At 37.1% G+C, this 21,067-nt stretch overlaps 1 long non-coding RNA gene across 1 annotated transcript; it reads right to left on the bottom strand.

The window, feature by feature from the left end:
* Positions 1–5,660: 5,660 nt before the first annotated feature.
* LOC144340727 (uncharacterized) lies at positions 5,661–16,852 on the bottom strand. The gene is made up of 3 exons (XR_013417018.1): positions 16,727–16,852; positions 7,281–7,325; positions 5,661–5,922 (listed from the first exon to the last, which is right to left on the bottom strand). It is a non-coding gene; the product is annotated as an uncharacterized LOC144340727 (long non-coding RNA).
* Between the last annotated feature and the right edge of the window lie 4,215 nt (positions 16,853–21,067).

Raw genomic sequence — 21,067 nt, 5'->3', positions numbered from 1 at the left:
GTTAAATATGGAGCTGGGCTTTCATCCCCACCAGCATGTAATGAGCTCCCAAACCCACAGAGCATCCATGGAGACCGAGTGTAAAGCCTGGACTGCCACTCCCACCTAGTAGTAATGAACTGGCCCTTTCTCCATTGGGATGGTGTCAGAGGAGGCATAAGTGGAGAGTCAGTCCTTTCACCATTGTCCAGTGCTAACAAGGCCACCAACACCATGGGGAGTGGCAACTTCCATCTCCCCCTGGCAATAATGAGGACTCCAGTGTGAATAGAGGATGAAAGGAAAGCCTAAACTTCTACCTCCACCTGACAATAATGAAGCATGATCTCTCTGTTGGAACAGTGTCTGATAAAAAAAGAAAAAACAGCTAAAACAGAAGATTTATGCTGTAAGATTGAGAGTCTTATAACTGAATTCTGAAAATGTCCAGACTTCAATAAAAAAATCACTCACTCTACAAATAACCAAGAAGTTCTCAAATTAAAAGAGACAATCAGTAGAACCCATCACCAAGAAGACAGAGATCTTAGAATCTCCTGACAAAGGTTTTAAAGTGGCTTTTATGAAAATACTCCAGTAATCAATTACAAATGTGTTTCAAACAAATGATAAATTAGAAAGCCTGGGCAAAGAAATAGAAGAGATAAGAAAAATCAAATGTAAAAGAACTAAAAAAATAAAATAACAACTGAAATAAAAAGCTAAGTAGATGAGCTTTAAAATCAGAATGGAGAGGACAGAGAAAATAAACAGAACCATTGGATAGGAAGATAAAGCAATAGAAATTACCCACTATAAAATATCAAAGAAAAAATACACTGATAAAATAAACAGAGTCTCAGGAGCTTGTGGGACTACAACATAATATCTACACTTGTGTCACTGGAATTATGGAGGGGGAGGAGAAGGAAAGTGGTGCTGAAAAGAACTTGAAGTAATAATGGCTGAAAAGTTCTCAAATTTGACAAGAGGCATAAACTTACAAATTCACAAAGCTTAGCAAGCCATAAACAGAATAAAGCCAAAAAATTTACTCTAAGACACACAATAATTACACTTTTGAAAACCAAAGATAAAGAAAAAATCTTGAAAACAGTCTGAGAAAAACAACACTTTATCTATGGAGAAAATAATTAAAATGACAATGAATTTTTCGTCCGAAACCACAGAGGCCAGCAAAGGTGGCACAACATATAAAAAGTGCTGAAAGAAAATCATCATCAATCTAGCATCCCATAACCAGCAAAAATATCTTTCAGGAATGAAGGGGAACTCAAGACATTTTCAGATTCAAAAAGCCTGAGAGTTTGTTATCATCAGATCTACCCTAAAATTATAGTTAAATGTTTGCCTAAACAGAAAGAAAACACTAAAAGAAAGAACCTTGGAACATAAATGAATGTAGAGAAAATATTAATATTTAAGGCAATTATATTATAAATGGGGGAGGATAAAGGGATTTAAAAGGAGGTAAGATTTCTGTACTTCACCCAAACTGGTAAAATGACAACATCAGTAGATTGTGATGTTATGAATATATATATATATAATGAAATAGCTAGAGTTATAAAAAGAGTTTTTTAAGTTATACCAAGAGATACATTCAAAAACACTATAAAAAAAATTGTACAAAGTGCTCAAGTAACCCACGAAAAGGGAGGAAAAAGAAAACATAAATGAAAAACAAACAAAAAATAAAACCAAAATGACATAATTAAGTTATAACATATCAATAATTATTTTAAATATGAATGTACCAGTTAAAAGATAAAAGAAACTGAATTCACAATTTAAAAATTTCCCCCCAAAATCTCTAGGCCCAGGTGTTTTTACTGGAGAATTCTACCAAACTTACGTACAAGAATTAAAACCAATTTTACACAACCTCTTCTAGAAAATATAAAATAAAGGAACACTTTCCAGTTCATGTTATGAGGTTAGTGTTATCCTGATACCAAAAACCATACAAAGACAATACACAATTAAAGAAAAAAACAAAGAGCAATATTGCTTATGAATATATATGCAAAAATACTTTACAAAATATTAGCAGAAAAATCAACAACATATAAAAAGAATTACATACTTTAACCAAGTGGCATTTATTCCAGGGATGAAAGACTAGCTCAATATTTAAAAATCAATCACTGTAATCCATTATAACAGGATGCATAAGAAACATTGCATAATTGTACCAACTTGACAAAATTCCACACTCATTTATAATTTAAAAATCTCAGAAAAATAAGAATAGAGGGGAAGTTTCATCAGCTTAAGAGCATCTACAAAAAATCGATAGCTAATACTATACTTAATAGTAAAAGACTGAATGCTTTCCCCCTATTATCAAGAAAAGGATGTATACTCTACACTTATTTCAGCATAATACTGGAAGTTCTAGTCAATGCAATAAGATAAGAAAAAGAAATAAAAGTCATACATGTGAAGAAGGAAGAAATAACACTGTCTTTATTTGAACATAATATCTTGATCTATATTGAAAATCTTAAGGAATTCACAAAAAGACTACAAGAACTAATAAGTGAGTCTAGTAAGGTCACAGGATACAAGGTAAACATATAAAAATCAATTGTATTTCTATATACTGGCAAAGGACATACAGACACCTAAATTAAAAATACAATACCATTTACAATTGCTCAAAAACAAAGAAATAGGTATAAATCCAACAATATATGTATAGTATCGATATGCTGAAAACTGCACAACAATAATAAAAGAAATTAAAGAAGATTTCAATAAATAGAGAAATATACCATACTCATAGATTGGAAGACGGAACATAGTCAAGATGTCAATTCTCTCCAAAACTGATATATGGTTAATATCATTCCTTTCAAAATTCCAGTTGTATTTTTATAGATATGGACAAAAGAATTCTAGAATTTGTATGGAAAGGTATTGGCACTAGCACAGCTAAAATAACTTTGAAAAACAAGAAAAAAGTGGGAAGAACCAGTCTACCTGATTTCAAGACTTACAGCCACAGTAGTCAATCCTATTGTATTTGTGTAGGGCTAGACATACAGATCATTAAAACAGAACCTAGAAATAGACCTATACAAATATTTCCAGCTGATATTTAATGAAGTTACAAAAACACTTCAAAAGAGGAAATGTAGCCTTATAAATAAATGGCATCAGGCAATTGGGCATCCATAGACAAGAAGAAAACAAGGAGTCAGGGAAGTGGAGAAAGAGGAGGCAGAAGGGGAAGAGGGAAGAGGAGGAGATCAACTTAGACTTAAGTCTGATACCTTATATAAAAATTAAATAAAATTGAATTACAGTCTTCACTGTAAAGCATAAAACTATAAAATGTTTAGAAAAAAATTTGGAGAACATTTTCAGGATCTAGTATTGGGCAAATAATTCTTAGACTTGAAACCAAAAGCACATAAAACAAAATTGTTAAATTGAACTTCATCAAAATTACACATTTTTGCTTCATGTAAGACTCTGTTAAGAGACTGAAAAGACATGCTACAGACTGGGAAAAAAATAATTGCACATCATATATCCGACAAGCAACTAACATCTAAAAGATACATTAACTTAAAAAAACTCTGAAAATCCAAAAACAAAAAATATTGTTATAAAATGGACAAAAGACATGAAAAGACATTTTATTGAGGAGGATATATAGATGGCAGATAAGCACATGAAGAAAATGTTCAATATCAATAACCAGTAGAGAAATACAAATAAAAACCACAATGAGGTATCACTGCACACCTATCAGAATGGCTTAAATAAAAAATAGTGACACCACCAAATGCTGGCAAGGACACAGAGAAACTGGACAGATCAACTGCTTGGGATTTAAACTGCTATCGCTGCTCTACAAAGCATTTTGGCAGTTTCTTTAAAAATGAAACAAGCAATTACCATGTGGCCTAGAGATTGTACTCCTGGGCACATTTTTTCCCCCAGAGAAACAAAGAGTTATGTTCACACCAAAATCCTGTACCCAAATTTTTATAGTGGCTTTATTCATAATAGCCTAAACCTGGAAAAATCCCAGTTACCCTTCAACAGGTGAAAGATGAAACAAACTCCAGTACATCTATACCATAGAATACTACTCAGCAATAAAAAACAAACAAGTATATTTTCCAGGCAGAAAAATATGGATGAATCTCCAGTGAATTAATGCTGAGTGAAAAAAATCCAGTCAGAGAAAATTACATATTGCATGATTCCATTTTTGTAACATTCTTGAAATGACAAAATTATAGAAATGGAGAACAGATTAGTCTTTGCCAGGGGTTAAGGAGAAGATGCGGCCAGGTAGGAAATGGCTGTGGCTGTAATAGGCAACATAAGAGATCCTCGAAGTGATGGAAATGTTTTATTTTTTGACTCTATCGATGTCAATAGCTTATTTGTAAAATGTGCTCTAGTGCTGCAAAATATTAACATCGTGGGACACTGGGAAATGAATACATGGGATATTTCTGTACTCTTGATTACTTCTTCCTTTTTTTTTTTTTTTTCAGTAGAGATGGTGGAGGTGGAGGGTCCCAGGCTGATCTTGAACTCCTGGCTTCAAGGGATCCTCCCACCATGGCCTCCCAAAGCGCTGAGGCACCACGCCTGGCCAATTTCTTACCATTGCATGTGTATTTACAATTTTCTCAAAAGAAAAAGTTGAATTAGGAGACAATACTCAGAAGCCATCCAAAACAAAATAAATACAGGTTATTGACAAAATATACATGTTGAGTTGTATCTATACGCTATTTGACATCCTCACCAGATGTTTGGAAACTGAGAAATTTGATCATGGAGATTAAATAATTTATATTATTTTTCTTTTTGAAAAAGACCTGGAACAGGGATGGCAAATGGATCAAATTTGATATACTCTTTGGTGGGAAAGGGTGCTATGAGGGAAGAGGAATGTCTGTTATGGGCCCTGTATTGGGGGATGTTGTAGCCTGTGTACCACATAATTGCCATTTCTGCCTTGGAGTTTTAACCTAAAGGCTTGTCAGTAGGATCTCTGATAGCTTGGGAATTCCTGAGACTAGGACTTTCCAAAATAGCACCCATTTTAATTTTACTCAAATGCATTTAAAAACTGCTAAATCCCCTGGGTTGTCACTCTGGCTGTGCCATGCGAAATGGCTGGGCTACAAAGTTGGCTATTTAGCTGATGTTCCCCAATTATCATTTGCTGCCCCACAAGCACATCATGCAGTTCATTCCTTAGGAAAATTTTCTCTTTGTTTGAGTTACAGGGATTAAACGCATTACAGCTTAATCTCTTTGATGCATCCAGGCCATTTTAAAATTGAATGTTTTTCTATTAGCTCTCCTACTGGGAACCAATTCACTGACACTGTAGCAACAGAGCCAGGCAATCCTGATTAATTATAGAATTTTTGCCCTTCTGCCTCTGTGAGTTTCTGCAAAATATCTAATAACAAAAGCACCAAAATAAATCTATGGGGTTAATCAATGTTTCATGTAATTTGTAATAAGAAACTTCAAAGCCTTTCAAATAAATAGTGAGAGAGAGATGAGAACTAGCAGATTAAATAAACCAGTGTTTAAGAATTCATATCTATTAAAGCCTCAAGCCATGTCAATTTTCAAACTAACCAAAAAACAAATTCATGTTAGAAAATTAGCACACACTTGGTTTGTTACAATTCTTGAAATGAAGATGAGTTTATAAATTATGAGTTTATAAATTAAATTATACATTCAATTCAGAGGCTGTAATACTGTTGTCAGATTTATGGCCTCCAATTTACAGAGATCAAGGCATAATAAACTATCAGGGAGGGAGGCTGTCTGGTCTTCAGATCTGCTTTAAGTAGTTCGGTTGGACTGAACATTCTCCATACGGCAACCACAGGGATGAATGAGGGCTCCTACTTTTGTTAGTGGTGCCTGTGAAGAAAGCAATATCAGAAAAACATGTCTGATGTAGAAAAATGAATATTATACTTCACTTTATGTGCTACAGAAAATGGAAGAGATCAGTGCAGGGGAAGATTTAAGCATCTTAATTATAGATTAGCACATATTGGAGAAATTAATCTGCCCACAGAATAATACAAGAAAAAATTGTGATCTCAGAAGAATTAGCATCACAGGAAGATCACAGAATGAAATACATTTTTATGCTGAAAAAGCAAAACTTGTGCAAACTTAAAATTCACAACCTACTTCAGGATATTTCTCATCAGCAACCTTGTAACTATTTAGCATAACATTTATTTTATACATCAACAAGGATCAGTTTCACTCATGATTACTTTTTATTATGTTAACTGATTTTCTTACACTCTAAGATTGTATTTATTTCCTGAGGCCTATTATGTAAACTTATTCCAAAGAACATCAGCGGTGCTGAGGAATTGTTAATAGTTGCTTAAGGACAAAGCACTATGCTAAATAATGTGAAATTATTTTATGGTGCCCCCACACACCGAATCCTTGGAAATTAATTTGGACGGGCAAGAATTGGTTTGATTTTCATGTGTGCAATGAGACAAGCCTTTTTGAAATTTGAAAGATAAAATTCCTTTCAAAGATGCTATTTGTCAGCCTAATAAGAAAATCATCTGTACTTTTTCCTACATATTTTCCTGAGTATTAAACTTTTTAATCAAGGCCATGTGAGCACTGAAGTATTACAAAGCTCATTTCTTTTACTTAGGAAAGTCTATTCATCCGGGATATCATACACTATTCACAGTTTTTCCATTTTTATTTTCTAATTAATATTTTTTTCTTCCTCTTTTCTTTCTATATTTGCTGTTTATTTTTGTAATTTGAAGCTAATCATTGCACCAGTATCGTGGGCTCCTATGTCTGCATACAGCATCATGCTGGAAGTTGGAAGAGATGCACAGTTGTGAGTCCCAGTTTCGGCCTTCAAGGTGGCATGTGTTCCAGTGAAAGAAAAAGACCCACACATCGGACACAAAAGGGAGCATGACCAGGGCTTTGCTGTTCAAAAGGTGTTTCTCAGACTGGCATGCTCACTTGGAGTTTGTGAGAAATGCAGTCTAAGCCCCTCCACAGTCCTACTGAATCAGAAGCTGCATGTTAACAAAATCCCCACACAGTTCATATTCCCAGTACAACGTAAGGATTAGGCAACGGGCTTGGTGTGGAAGGGGAACTGAGTATGGAAATAAGAAGCCTCAAAGTTCCACACAGTACCGCTGGCACAAACAATTTGGAGGACATGGTTCACAGTCATTTCCTAGGTGTAGTTATATTTGGATTTTGAACCTTACCTGGTATGAGGACAGTTGAGCAAAGGTACATGGATGGGGATCCATCTAAAATAAATAATTTAAAGGCTTGACGACATCTCTCAAATTAAAGGATGCTCATTTCTGTTCATATGTTTGGACATCAGATTTTTGTAATACAGAATTCTCCTGACATCACTAACTTGTAAGTAAAAATAAGATCAGATTTGCTTTAATATTCAAGTTACGTAGATTTCTAGCTCCCACAAGATCAGAGTAGCAATAAATGCGGTTATCCACCAATCCAACCTCTAAAACCTTACTTCTTTAAAATTTTTTGTGGTAAAACATGGATTTTATCTATATTCAATGGTATTAAGTACATTCATATTGTTTCCAACCATCATCACTGTCTATTTCAAGAACTTCATCATCACAAACAGAATCTTTTACCCATTAACCAATAATTCCCTATTCCCTTCTGTCCCCAGCTCCAGGTAACCACCACTCTACTTTCTGTGCCTATGAATTTGACTACTCTAGGTACCTTACATAAGTGAAATAATACAGTATTTGTTCTTTTGTGATAGTTCACTTGGCATAACGTCCTTTTTGTTTGTTCATGCTATAGCATGTATCAGAATTTTGTTCCTTTTTGAGGCCGAATAGTATTCCATTGTATGTACATATGAAATTATTTTAAATGTTTATTTTAGGTTCAGGGTACATGCGAAGGTTTGTTATAGGTTAACTCGTGTCACAGGGATTTGTTGTACAAATAATTTCATCGACAAGGTATTAAGCCCAGAACCACATAGTTATCTTTTCTGCTACTCTCCTTCCTCCCACCCTCCACCCTAAAGTAAACCCCAGTGTTTGCTGCTCCCTTCTTTGTGTTCATAAGTTCTCATCATTTACATACCACATTTTTATCCATTAATCTGCTGATGGACATTTGGGTTGTCTTTAGCTTTTGGCTATTATGAATAGTGCTGCGTAAAACCTTACCTTTTCATGTTACTGAGTATAAAGCTATTGTGAGCTACCTCTGCCTTGTTCTGAAGCTGAGTAATCTTGGCACCTTTCACAGAAGCTGTCATCATGTGCATGATGGAGCTGTTGGGGGCAATATGCCCTATTTTACTTCATTTGTGCTGAAGTGCAGATTGACTGCCAAAACCAAGACTCTTTAATCCAAGTTCTACTCACTCGTTTGTTGAAACCTTACCAAGACACAGAATTCCTGTGGGAAGGAGGACATACTCTCCCCCAGCAGTAAGCTTACACTCAAAATTGGCCCAGCTGCCAAGTGTACAGTGCTGAGAGTTAGCCATTGCCTGTCACTCAGAAGCAGCCACTTCCTCCAAAGCATGTGATGGCACCCTAGAGGTGGGTTAGAGGAGATCCCAGTACCATTCTGAACATCCCAGAGTCAGTTGCCACATCCTGGGTGCAACCTACAAAGTCAGTATGGATCCATTTCCTTCCAGCTTCCCTGGACTATTGTTTGGTGACTAATTTCAGAGGAGTTCTTTAGTCTTTTCTTCCCATCTCACCTCAATAGAGGTTACTGCCAGTCCCATGGATACGTTTTTAAAACTGAATAACAAAGTGGAAGAACTGGGACCTGAAGGGTTTCCACCCCACAAGCCCCTGTGCAGCAAGTACTTTTCCAGAATATGTACCTTGTAATCTCCAGTCTCTTAAGGGCACTGAGTTTCACAGAGGGGTATGAGGACTCTATCCATCTATAGAGCTGGATCCAGGTCTGGCTCAATTAAGTCCCATTATATGCTGTCCTTGAACTGGAGTATTAACTTTGCATGCAATGCATCCAGGTGGTTCTTCTCAGACTAAGGGAATCTACTCAAAGATTTTCCAGCCTACAAGAGGATTTAAATTTGATTTCTTCTGAGTATTCTGTTACACATATGTGCACTTATGTTTCTGAATATTCTGTTGTACATGTGGGCACTTAGGATCCTGATGGGACAGGACCAGTAGAACTCTAATTAAATCAAAGAGTAGCCTCAGAAGGAAAAACTCATCCTGTGGGAAAGGAGAATCAGGCAAATAAACTTGACCCAGCTAAACTTCAGGTATCTGAGGATCACTCAGTTCTGAGTGCTGCATGGTGTCTATCTCTTGGATCTGACATCACACACAAACAGCTAGGTGTTAGAGAGCAGAGGTGTTTTGAGAAAACCTAGAAGGGTTCCCTTCACTCTGTAAAGCACTGGAGCTTAGAAAATGCTCTGGTGATGCCTACGTGCCAGCCAGTGACACAAGCGGCTGTGGGAGGTGGTGATTACTCCATATCTGTGAGGAAGATAGCACACAGTTTTGGTACCTGGATGACTTGAGCACATTCATGCCCAAACACACAGGCTGCAGTATTCAGAGAAAATGTGGGCGCAGAGGTAATGTGCCTGGCAGGGAAGTGGCACTGGTGTATCTTGGAGTGGTTTCAGCATCTGTATAGGTATTGATGTCCCAAAGAGATGCTGATGTCAGCTGACAGAGGCACCATATTTGGAAAAGGAAGCTTATGGTGCTTGCTTTGGCAGCACATATACTAGAAAAGGAAGCTTATGGAGGGACCAGAAGGAGGTTATTTCATGCAGCTTTGTTTGACATGACCTTTGCTTAAGGGCACTGGGGCAGAAAGTAGAAAGTGACACATGCTATCGTGTGTCATATAGGATCTATGTCTAAGCACTTGTGAGACACTCTGGGGGACTCCTAGGAAAACCTAAAGGGAGACCCTCAATGGGAGTGAGGTTAAATTCTAACTCACACTATCCAAAGGCTCCCATTACTTTTACTATGGATTTCCTTGGACTCAGAACACACACAATCCCTTAAAATAATACACATAAGAAAGCCGAAACTGGATCCCTTCCTTATACCTTATACAAAAATCAACTCAAGATGGATTAAAGACTTAAATGTAAAACCTAAAACCATAAAAACCCTATAAAAAACCTAGGCAATATCATTTAGAACATAGGCCTGGGCAAAGACTTCATGACTAAAACACCAAAAGCAATGGCAACAAAAGCCAAAATTGACAAATGGGATCTAATTAAACTAAGGAGCTTCTGTACAGCAAAAGAAACTATCATCAGAGTGAACAGGCAACCTACAGATTGGGAGAAAAATTTTGCAATTTATCCGTCTGACAAAGAGCTAATATCCAGAATCTACACAGAACTTACACAAATTTACAAGAAAAAAACAAACAACCCCATCAAAAAATGGGCGAAGGATATGAACAGACACTTCTCAAAAGAAGACATTTATGCAGCTAACAAACATATGAAAAAAAGCTCATCATCACTAGTCATTAGAGAAATGCAAATCAAAACCACAATGAGATACCATCTCATGCCAGTTAGAATGGCAGTCATTAAAATGTCAGGTAATAACAGATGCTGGAGAGGATGTGGAGAAATAGGAACACTTTTACACTGTTTGTGGGAGTGTAAATTGGTTCAATTATTGTGGAAAACAGTGTGGTGATTCTTCAAGGATCTAGAACTAAAAATACCATTTAAACCAGCAACCCCATTACTGCATATATACCCAAAGGATTATAAATCATTCTACTATAAAGACACATGCACACGTATGTTTATTGCAGCACTGTTCACAATAGCAAAGACTTGGAACGAACCCAAATGTCCATTAATGATAGACTGGATAAAGAAAATGTGGCACATATACACCATGGAATACTATGAAGCCATAAAATGATGAGTTCATGTCCTTTGCAGGGACATACATGAAATTGGAAAGCATCATTCTCATCAAAGTAACACAAGAAGAGAAAACCAAACATAGCATGTTCTCACTCATAAGTGGAAGTTGAACAATGAGAACATATGGACACAGGGAAGGGAACATCACACACTGGGGCCTGTCAGGGGACGGGGGGCTAGGGGAGGGGTAGCGTTAGGAGAAATACCTATTGCAAATGACGAGTTGATGGGTGCAGCAAACCAACATGGCACATGTATACCTATGTAACAAATCTGCACGTTGTGCACATGTACCCCAGAACTTAAAGTATAATTTTAAAAAATAAGAAAAAAAGAATACACATATATGCAAATTTGAGAATGCTTAAGATGAGCAAATGATTAGGTTTTCACTTCTTACCTCATTTCCTAAATAGGACTTATTTTTTAACTATGCTGTTTGTTATGTTTTTAAGAGTGAGGAACATTGAACCATTCACTGCTTTGAAACCTTTACTATATCTCCTTATGATGTATAGTAGGGGGTCACAGTTTCAAGGACAATGAGGTGGATGGACAGGTAAATATGTGTGAATGTGTGATGTGATGGTTACAAGGCAATAGAGAGTGGCTGGAGAGAGCACTGGCCCTGTCTAAAGGCATGCTGCTTTATTGAAAACAAAACAAAAACCAAAAACCCTTCGCCACACAAAACATGTCCATGGGCCACATTAAGCCAAGAGGCTACCTGGATTATCATTATATCATTGTTATAACCCTCATCACATAGATAGTTGACCTGTACCTCAATGTGGCTGAGATCAACCCTGTGTTTCATGGTTGACATGGAAGAAAACGAACAGAAGCTTATCATAATATCACTCCAATTATCCCTGGAGCTGGCCAGAAGCAGGGACCCTACTGCTGCATCTTTGTATTCTGTGTACCAGTTCAGTTTGCAAATAATCAGCATTGTGATCTCATGGGGGAAACTATGTCAGATAAAAGAGAATGATAATACCAAATAACTATTGGGAGCTCATTTCTTGCCAGGCCCTGTACTAAGGATTTTCCTTATCCCATTTCATTTACTCTTCCTAACTAACCTGTTGCATAAGAACTGTCATTATCACAATTTTATGGATGAGAGAACTGAACACAAGAGGTGAAGCAGAAATTTGGTGACTTCAAAGTCTATGATTTTAACCAAAATATATATACTTATGTAAAGCAAGTATGAGTCAGTGGTTGAAGGATTGTGCAATAAGCTAGAAGGAAAGATATTGAATGTAGGTAATATTTAACAGGGAATTACTGTTTCCAACAACAGACTTAGCAGCATTAGCAAGAGGAAGAGCAGTGGATCCAGGAGAGCTTGGAGAGAGGCTCAGTGGTGGGAGAATGAGATTAGGGTTAAGGTTGAAGTGCAATCTGACAGGAGGGTGGGTGGAGACAGTGTTGAGTCTGAGCTTCTCCTCCCCCACAGTTTCTCTTTCTCCACCCCCACCCCCACCCCCCACCCTTCATCTGTCCACTTACACAAGTTCCAACTAAGAAGAGATAACTGAAACTTAGAAAAACACTGTATTTCATATATTTGAAGCATATGTGATTTCTCTCTACATCTCCCAACCTCCCCTTGGGTGTCTGGCCTCTATTAAGTTAGGAAAACAGAAAAATATAAACTTTAGTGATGTGGAGAAAAGGACAGAGACTTTTCCCCTTTATACCACACCACAGTAGTGCTCTAAGGTCTGGGTTTGGTGTGTTACAGATGTTTCTCTCTGAGGGAGGGGCCTGAAGAGATCAGAGACAATGAACTCCAACCCCGACGGAAGCCTTGGGAGACAGAGCAAAGTGCTCGCTGTTCTGTCCCATCTGGTCTCTGGACTCTATTTCAGAGTGACTTCTAGTACTAATATTTCTGACAGCGAAGAGACTCTCCCCATACTTCCTGATGTCACCCTGTGGTGGCTAATTGTTTTTTGTTTGTTTGTTTTAAGATGGAGTCTCTCTCTGTCTCCAGGCTGGAGTGCAGTGACATGATCTCGGCTCCCTGCAACCTCTGCCTCCCGGGTTCAAGCGATTCTCCTGCCTCAGTCTCACAAGTAGCTGGAACTACAGGTGCACACTACCATGCACAGCTAATTTTTGTATTTTTAGTAGAGATGGGGTTTTGCCATGTTGGCCAGGATGGTCTAGATATTTTGACTTTGTGATCTGCCTGCCTTGGCTTCCCAAAGTGCTGGAATTACAGGCATGAGCCACCATGCCCGCCATGATGGTTAATTTTATGTTGACTTGGCTAGACACTATACCCAGATATTTGTTCAAACATTATTCTAGATGTTTCTATAAAGATATTCGTATATGAGATTAACTTTTAAGTCAGTTGACTTTGAGTGAAACAGATTACCCCTCATGATGTGAGTGGGCCGCATCCAATCAGTTGAAGGCCTTAAAAGAAAAAGCCTGACCTCCTCAGAGGAAGAGGGAATTCTGACAGGAGACTGCCTTTGGACTCAAATTGCAGCTCTTTCCTGGGTCTCCAGCCTGCCAAGTTACCCTGCAGATTTTGGATTTGCCAACCTCAACAGTCACATGGGCTATTTCCTTAAAATAAATCTTTCTTTCTATATATATACACATCCTATCGGTTCTATTTTGTTGGAGAACTTTATTGAATCTACACCCTACTTCACCAATTCTAAGATGTCTATCTTTTCACATTTCTCTAAAATCATAAGATATTTTAAATTGACATTGTTTCCAGTGAAATATGATTGTTCCTGGTATTTGACAGAGTATTCGCCATTCCCTCAACTACATATTACTTTGGAAATGCAAACTAGTAGTTTGCTATATTGAGCTGAGTGACTGTAGTGTAACCACCATCCGTGATTTGTATAGACATGCAGTGACTTTTCTCCAAGGATTTCAAAGTTCTATGCAGTTTTAAATAATTATTTTCCATAACCCTGTCATCTAATTGCCATCTGAAACTCTGAAAAAAACATTTTTCCAGGGGATGCAAAATGTGAACACTATGAGGGAGACATAGCTTCAAAGCAATGCTTTGAAAGGGAAGAATAGGAAAATGGAATGGAATATATTTGTCCTCAGTTAAGCCTCATTGTACTACCTAAGCCCCACTTTCCTTTCCATACAGGCTTACGGCATTTTAACCACCAACAGTACCTTCTTTATTCTGTTGAAAGTGGCAGTTAGTTTTTCTACCTGGTATATTTTCAAAAGAATTGGATAATTGGCCAATACTATAACAGTTTTTTTATATATCACTGTCTTGCATAAAACTAAGACTCAAAGGTAACAGTACGTCTTAGGTATGTGTGTATGCCAGCATCTCAGCATTTAGCCAGTGCACAAAGTAGACGTGGATAGTTGTGAATACATGCATGTCATTGAATAACCAGACAACAATGTGCAATGTTGGCAAATGTCCAGGCTTTTTTTTTTTTTTTTTTTTTTTTTTTTTTTTTTTTTGAGACAGGGTCTTGTTCTGTAGCCCAGGCTAGAGTGCTCTTTGCAGCTCAATCTCCCAGGCTCAAACAATACTCCTACCTTAGCTTCTCGAGTAGCTGAGATTACAAGCATGTACTACCATGCCTGGCTCATTTTTAATTTTTTTGTAGAGACAGGGTCTCACTATGCTACCCAGGCTGGTCTCAAACTCCTGAGCTCAAGTGAGCCTCCTGCCTTGGCCTCCCGAAGTACTGGGATTATAAGCATGAGCTACTGTACTCAGTCAGATGTCCAGGCATTTAAGGAAGACCTTCAAATCTACATACTCAAAATCATCAAATAAGTGAGTATCTGCCCCCCTTTTATTTATTTATGTATTACATCTTCCCTTATATTCTAGGTGCATGTGTGTGTGTGTGTGTGTGTGTGTGTGTGTGTGAGATTGAGTCAGAGACAGAGAGAAGCTGAGCGAATGAGAGAGAGATTGTCTCTTCTGGGTTGTGAATATTTTGAAGGTGGCTTGGTCAAAATACCATAGATGTAGTGCCACTGTTTTGAATACTGCTTCTGCCACATATAGGCTATGTGGCTTTGGAATAATTACTTAACTTTTCTCATCTTCAGTTTTTGTACTTAGAAAATAAACATAATACCTGCATTGAAGAGTTTAGTGAGGCTTAAAAATAATTTTTGAAAGAAACAAGCACAGAGAAATTGTAGCTTTCATCATCCTATCTCCCTCTCCTTCTGTAGACCTAGGCACAGCGCCTTGTACTTGGAAGGTACTGTCATGTTTGTTGAATGAATCACAAAGAAGTGTCTTGACAAAAAACACACACTATTTTTGGCTTTCTATAAAACATGCAATAAATTTTATGGCCTGACTCTTTTGAGTACAAAGTAAAGAACCATTCATGATGTGATCCCTTTTTATCCCAAATGTTTAATATTTTCAACCAGAGTCATCAGATCCAATGTATTACTTATGTTCTAGCCTCACTGTCCTATATAAATATCATCTTCTTTAGATGAAAACAACAACCATAAAACAAATAATACTGCAGATATTTCAGTTAAACCATGGAACTTACTTCAAGTTTATGGTATTATTAGCTTGAATTTTTCACAGAAAAAAACCAAGACGGTCATTTCTAGTTTTTAAGAGATTTTAAAAAATCACAAAATAGACATCTTCATGTCAACATTATTTCTCCTTTTGTTTCTTTCTTTCCTTTCTTTTTCCACTGTCTTCTCCCCTATCCACCATCTGTTTGTTTGGAAGATCAATGAATGAATCATCCAACAGGCGAACAAACTCTGGATGACACATTACTTTTAGCCACATCTGAAATGAATTGAAAGTTTAAAAGGCCACATAATAACATCGATCGGTATGCATGCTTTTCTTGTTGAAAGATAATCAGACGCCAGAAGGGCCCTTTGTAACACACTGTCCCAGGGACTATCAATTCCAACGTCCACACATAAGTTCCCCCCATGATGCACTGGCAGCCATTTTGTACTTACTGATTGCGCCTCTATAATTCTTCTTCAGGTAAATGATTCACCAGATTATAGTAGCACTTAGTCAGAGAATCACAACTAATAGCTAAAAGCAAGTGTCAAAACCAAGCAAATGAGAGAGAGATAGTCTCTTCCCACTGTTCCTGGTGGCAATGGAAAGAGTAAATCCTACATAGATAGGAAGCTGAGAACAGACAGATGGAAGGAAGGCAGGATGATAAGAGGGAAGAAAGAAAGTGTTGGTGGATGCATTTAGGGCCAGATTAGTTCAAAAGCCTGAGTCAAATTTCAGCTCTAAGTTGTCGAAACTGAGTGGAAGTTGGAATCCAAACAAATACTTCATTTATTCAGTGGAACTATTTAACCAATACTCTATGTCAGGACATGTTCTAAATACTGGGGATATGTTATTAATCAAAACAGAAATGTGTAAATTCCCAGAAATTATATTCCAGTGGGGGACGATAACAACAAACACTTAATGTAATCAATCAATAAATTAATTATAAAGTATATTGAAAGAGAAAGAGAAGTGCTGTAGAAAAATTAAAAATCAGGGTAAGGAGAATTGCAAATGCCAGAGTGGAAGCTTCCATTTAAATGCTGTGGTCTTAGCAGGAGAATTACTTAAATACCAATAATTCACCAGAAAATGGCAGAATCACAAAACTAAAAGAAAACCATTATGTAACATAACACAAAGAGAGCAGTTTCATAACAGTATGTAAAAGTATTACTCACATTTTTCACCTAATTTAAAGAAAATATTTACTATGCATGTAACACCAGAGAAGCTCTGAAAACATTTCAGATAGTTGCTTGTCCATATGCTTCTTTAATAAAACACCTTTCTGCTAAAGAACACAGTTATGTGGATTTCACTTACTGACAAGGTCAAAGTCCCCTAAAAGCAGTTTCATCTCATCACTCTCCATGTGACTGATACTATTATCTTTGTTTTACAGGTGGGGACATTAGAATGTTGATGACTAAGCACCATGAGTCAGTGGTAGGGTTTATGGAAAACGCATGTCCTAGGCAGCATGCAAATGACTTCATCTTATGTGGGTTTGGCCATGTAAGAAGTTAAATTATCTCAGCAATTTTGTGAACTTAGCTTTCTTCATAATTATCCTTCTTCCTGTCTGCTGTCCCAAAAGACCTGGTTACTGAAGAAAGCTCTGTAAGAGCTAAGGATGAGTGTAAATGCCATGAAAACACCATAAAAGTATTCAGTAGGTGCCATGCCACTGAGTTCTTCTAATGAAGGAATTCAGGAAAAGCTAAAGCACTGCCAAAGAGTTTAAGTTCCCAAGTATTTTTTTCCCTCTTAGAAAAGTGCCTTTTTGGCTGGCACTTCATAGGAAAATGACAAAGACTTTACAGCAAGTCCCTTATCTCCTTTTACTTTTTAAATCTTGAGAACTTGGTTAATACTATGTGTTTGTGGTTCGACTAGTAAACTCACTGATTACACTTGGCAAGTGACAGCAATAGCAGCAACCCCACAAAACTTAGGCAATAATGATGGTTTCTTTAAATTTGGAATTCAAGATAAAATTGGGAAATTCATCAAGAAGGGATAAAGCTCTTTAGGTTGTCTTATCACAGAATTTGAAATTTGTGGCCAAGAGAATGAAGTTAAATGTTTGTTTTATACTACTTGATCATTCTGAAAGTTTTCCAAGTTACTGCAGACTAAACTTAAAGCAGGATATTGTGTTAATCAACTCTTAAATATTAATGTAGCCCTGCCAAACTGGTTTCCTTAAAACCTCTTTCATTTGTGTTACCCTACCATTTTCTCATGTAACAGATGAAGATAAATGTGCAATGCTGTTAGCCCATTTTGCTACTTGGATTACTAGGTTCACACATAAACACATAGAGAGAGCACCTAATTATTCAGGGCAAAGGCCACTTTTGCTCAAGGCTACTTAATTTGTCTACCTATTACTCTTTTAGTGATCATTTTCTTTCCCTTGAAAAGTATCAGGATTGAAACACCCAGGAATTCCAAAACAAACCACTCCTCCCTGTGTCATCCTTGTCCTACTACTTCTGATCTTGACTCTCAAACCCAATCAATGGCCTTATCAGAGCTGATCAAGCTGACTTAGGTTGGAGTTATTTTGATGAAGGCTTGAGTATGTAATCAGGTGTATGGATTTTTGCCCTCTCCCAGAAAGAGGCCAGAAACATGTGGATGGAGCCCTAAGGGGTAGCCTGGTCTGGTTTGAAAGAAAATACATTGGCTTCACAGTGGCCACTGTGACCTCTGGAAGTCTAATTTCTCAGCTGGATTATAACTGGATGCCCTACATACAGCTATTCTCAAGAACTACACAAGCCTACAAAAGAGAGAGAAACTTTTAAGTGGTGAGAATGCTGGAGCTACATCTGTCCAGGAAACTGGTAACACGGTGACATCAACTGGGCTCCAGAAGTTTTGAGAACTTCCATTTGGCTTTGAGAAACAATTCAAGGTTTAATTCTGACTTATAAGTTAATTCTGACTTATAAAGCTGTCTGTGTTTTGGATGCTGGTTACCTCAGAAATGGCTCTAAGGCTATAGCTAAAGAGTTCCCAGATTTACACTTCAAACACCCAGAAGCAACACCCGTCCATAAACAGACAAGATGGCTAGAATTAAGGACCGCTTCAATCTAACAGAATTCTACTTTGTAAATTACAAATTTTACCCCTTGGCTTCCTTTACTGATTAGAAATGTGAATGTGGAGAAGTACCAATGTGAAAATTTTACCATCAGCAGCTTAATATCCTTGAGTATTAAAACATTTAAAGTCCAATCTTAAAAGAGTATAATAACAAATTCCAGTGTATATTTAAATAATGTTCTTGTGTATAACCCTATCTATATCACATATTTATTCCATGAGATCATATATTTAAACAATTATCTTCTCACTGGCAAGCACATATTCCCATGAGCAATGAGATTTTAATAAATTAGATGTCATCATCTGTAAATACCTTGTTTTAAAATGTGCCTTTCATTTACATTAGGTTTTTTAAAAGAATTTGGCAGATCTATTTCCTTAACCTCTTCATGAGATTGACTAAACCTGCATAAACTTGTACCATTTTTACTATATCCTAATTATTCAACCATTGTTTTATTTGTCCAAAAACATCTGAACATGCTTTGAATAATCCAGACAGTGAAGAGTTGAAACTGTCTGGGGATTTAGCGTAAGCTTTCTCTGGAACTAGCAGCACCATCAATGCTCAGTGCTCCTCCTTTTAATATTCTAGTGTTCTAGGATCATTCTGTAACATTCCTTTCAGCTGCAGGATGTCTTTGTAATTCTTTTTTTCACAGAGGAAAAACAGAAGCAGAATGGATTAAGAGGCTTACCCAAGGCCATTCAACAGATTACTGATAAAGGTAGAACTGGTGTATTATATCTCCTTGAAGAAAGCTTTTCCTTTTTGCGCATTTCTCTACCAACTAAATTAACCCGTATCCTATCAGCAGGCGATGTCAATCTCAGAAGACAAACTGTTCTTGCTGTTTCTGTTAAAATATGTGTATGGAGCACATGTATGAGAACACCATATAAAGGAACAAGAAATCAGTGAGTGAGAGCCAATTCAAGATTTAAGTACAAGAGAAAAGTCCATAACTGTTCAAAATTGGACAGTTACTGGCAGCCTCAAATACTCTTGCACTGGTATCAAAAGCAGAGAACGGCTGTGCCAAAATGCTGGGACATTTCCTCATTCCCTTTCATACAGGCACAAGTATAGTCACCAGCATAAAAAGTCAAGATTGTTAACAATGCCTAACCACCTAATTGCCTAAGTAACCGTCTTTTCTTTTACAGGCCTCATTGTCCTGAGCATGAAGGAAGTGGCAAACCAGCGGGACTGTAATCTATTATCTGTTACCACTAAGAGCAGGGATGCATTGTGACACCAAGAGGGAAAAAAAGGCCAGAGACAGACACGGGGGAGACTCACCCGAGTAAGGCTGTACTAGACGTTGCCTTCATCTTTCCTTCAAAAGACTCACTTATAATTGTGGGTGCACTGGGGAGGGGAGCCAGGAGGAGATAAGAAAAAGAAATCGATTTGATAGAAGAGCTTGAATAGGTTGGGCAAGGCGTGATTTTACACAGAGGGTAGTTTCCTAGTCCTTGCTGTGGTCTACATACCTGTGAATCAATTACACACACACACGCTCTCTCCCTCTCTCTCTCTCTTTCATAAATTAATTAATCCTACAGATTACTGAATGAAGCCCATGCACAATGTGGCAGAATACGTGATGAATCTACCTGCCAGGACCTTCGGATGGTGCGTATGGCGGGTTGGGCAGCACTTATCAAAGGCACAGCTGTCTTGTTCTCATCAAAAAGCACATGAATAAAAGCCAATGCCAAATGAGCTGCAATTGTAACATTGTTTTACTAAAGTTAATCTGGCTGCCAAGTATGGTCCAAACAGCTTTTTGTTTGCTTGTTTTAAGGCCTAGAGCTTTTGGCTGTTGGCTTTTATGATTGAGACATCAATTTTGAGAAAATCCTTTAATTGTTATGCTTTTCAAAACCTTAATGCCCAGATACCACTCTAAAGGTTTCCTCTGTCTGATAGTCTGGAAAATGTCAGCTCCACAGCTATTCCATGATCCGGTGCAAAGCTAACTAGAAAAGATCATAAAACGATATGGCCAGAAACGTTAAAATAAAGTAGCTCTTTCTTTTCTCATAAACTAGATTCTAGTGTAAACTTGTATGAAGTAAAAGCTTAAAATTTAAAGCTTCACAATTTTAGAATGTGTCCATAAAAATATAGAAGTAATGACAGTGAATAAATTATGTTTTTATAAACTTTTGGTTCTGCAAAAAATATTTTAAAAACATTCTGTAATGAAATGTTTTAAGAACCTAAATTAGAAAAGAGAAAGGTACTAAATATGAAGCCTGGCTAAATTATTTGTCTATAGATTAGAAATTAAATATAGATATTAAATTCCAAAATATTAGATATTAATTAGATCTAAGATGGTGTGCCAAGTAAATATATTCTTATTAGATGCTAGAATATCCATAGATGG

The sequence above is a fragment of the Macaca mulatta genome, chromosome 4 (genome assembly GCF_049350105.2).
Source record: "Macaca mulatta isolate MMU2019108-1 chromosome 4, T2T-MMU8v2.0, whole genome shotgun sequence".
NCBI lineage: Eukaryota > Metazoa > Chordata > Mammalia > Primates > Cercopithecidae > Macaca > Macaca mulatta.
Note: the sequence above shows the minus strand (reverse complement) of the source record. Positions and strands in the feature narration are given on the sequence as shown.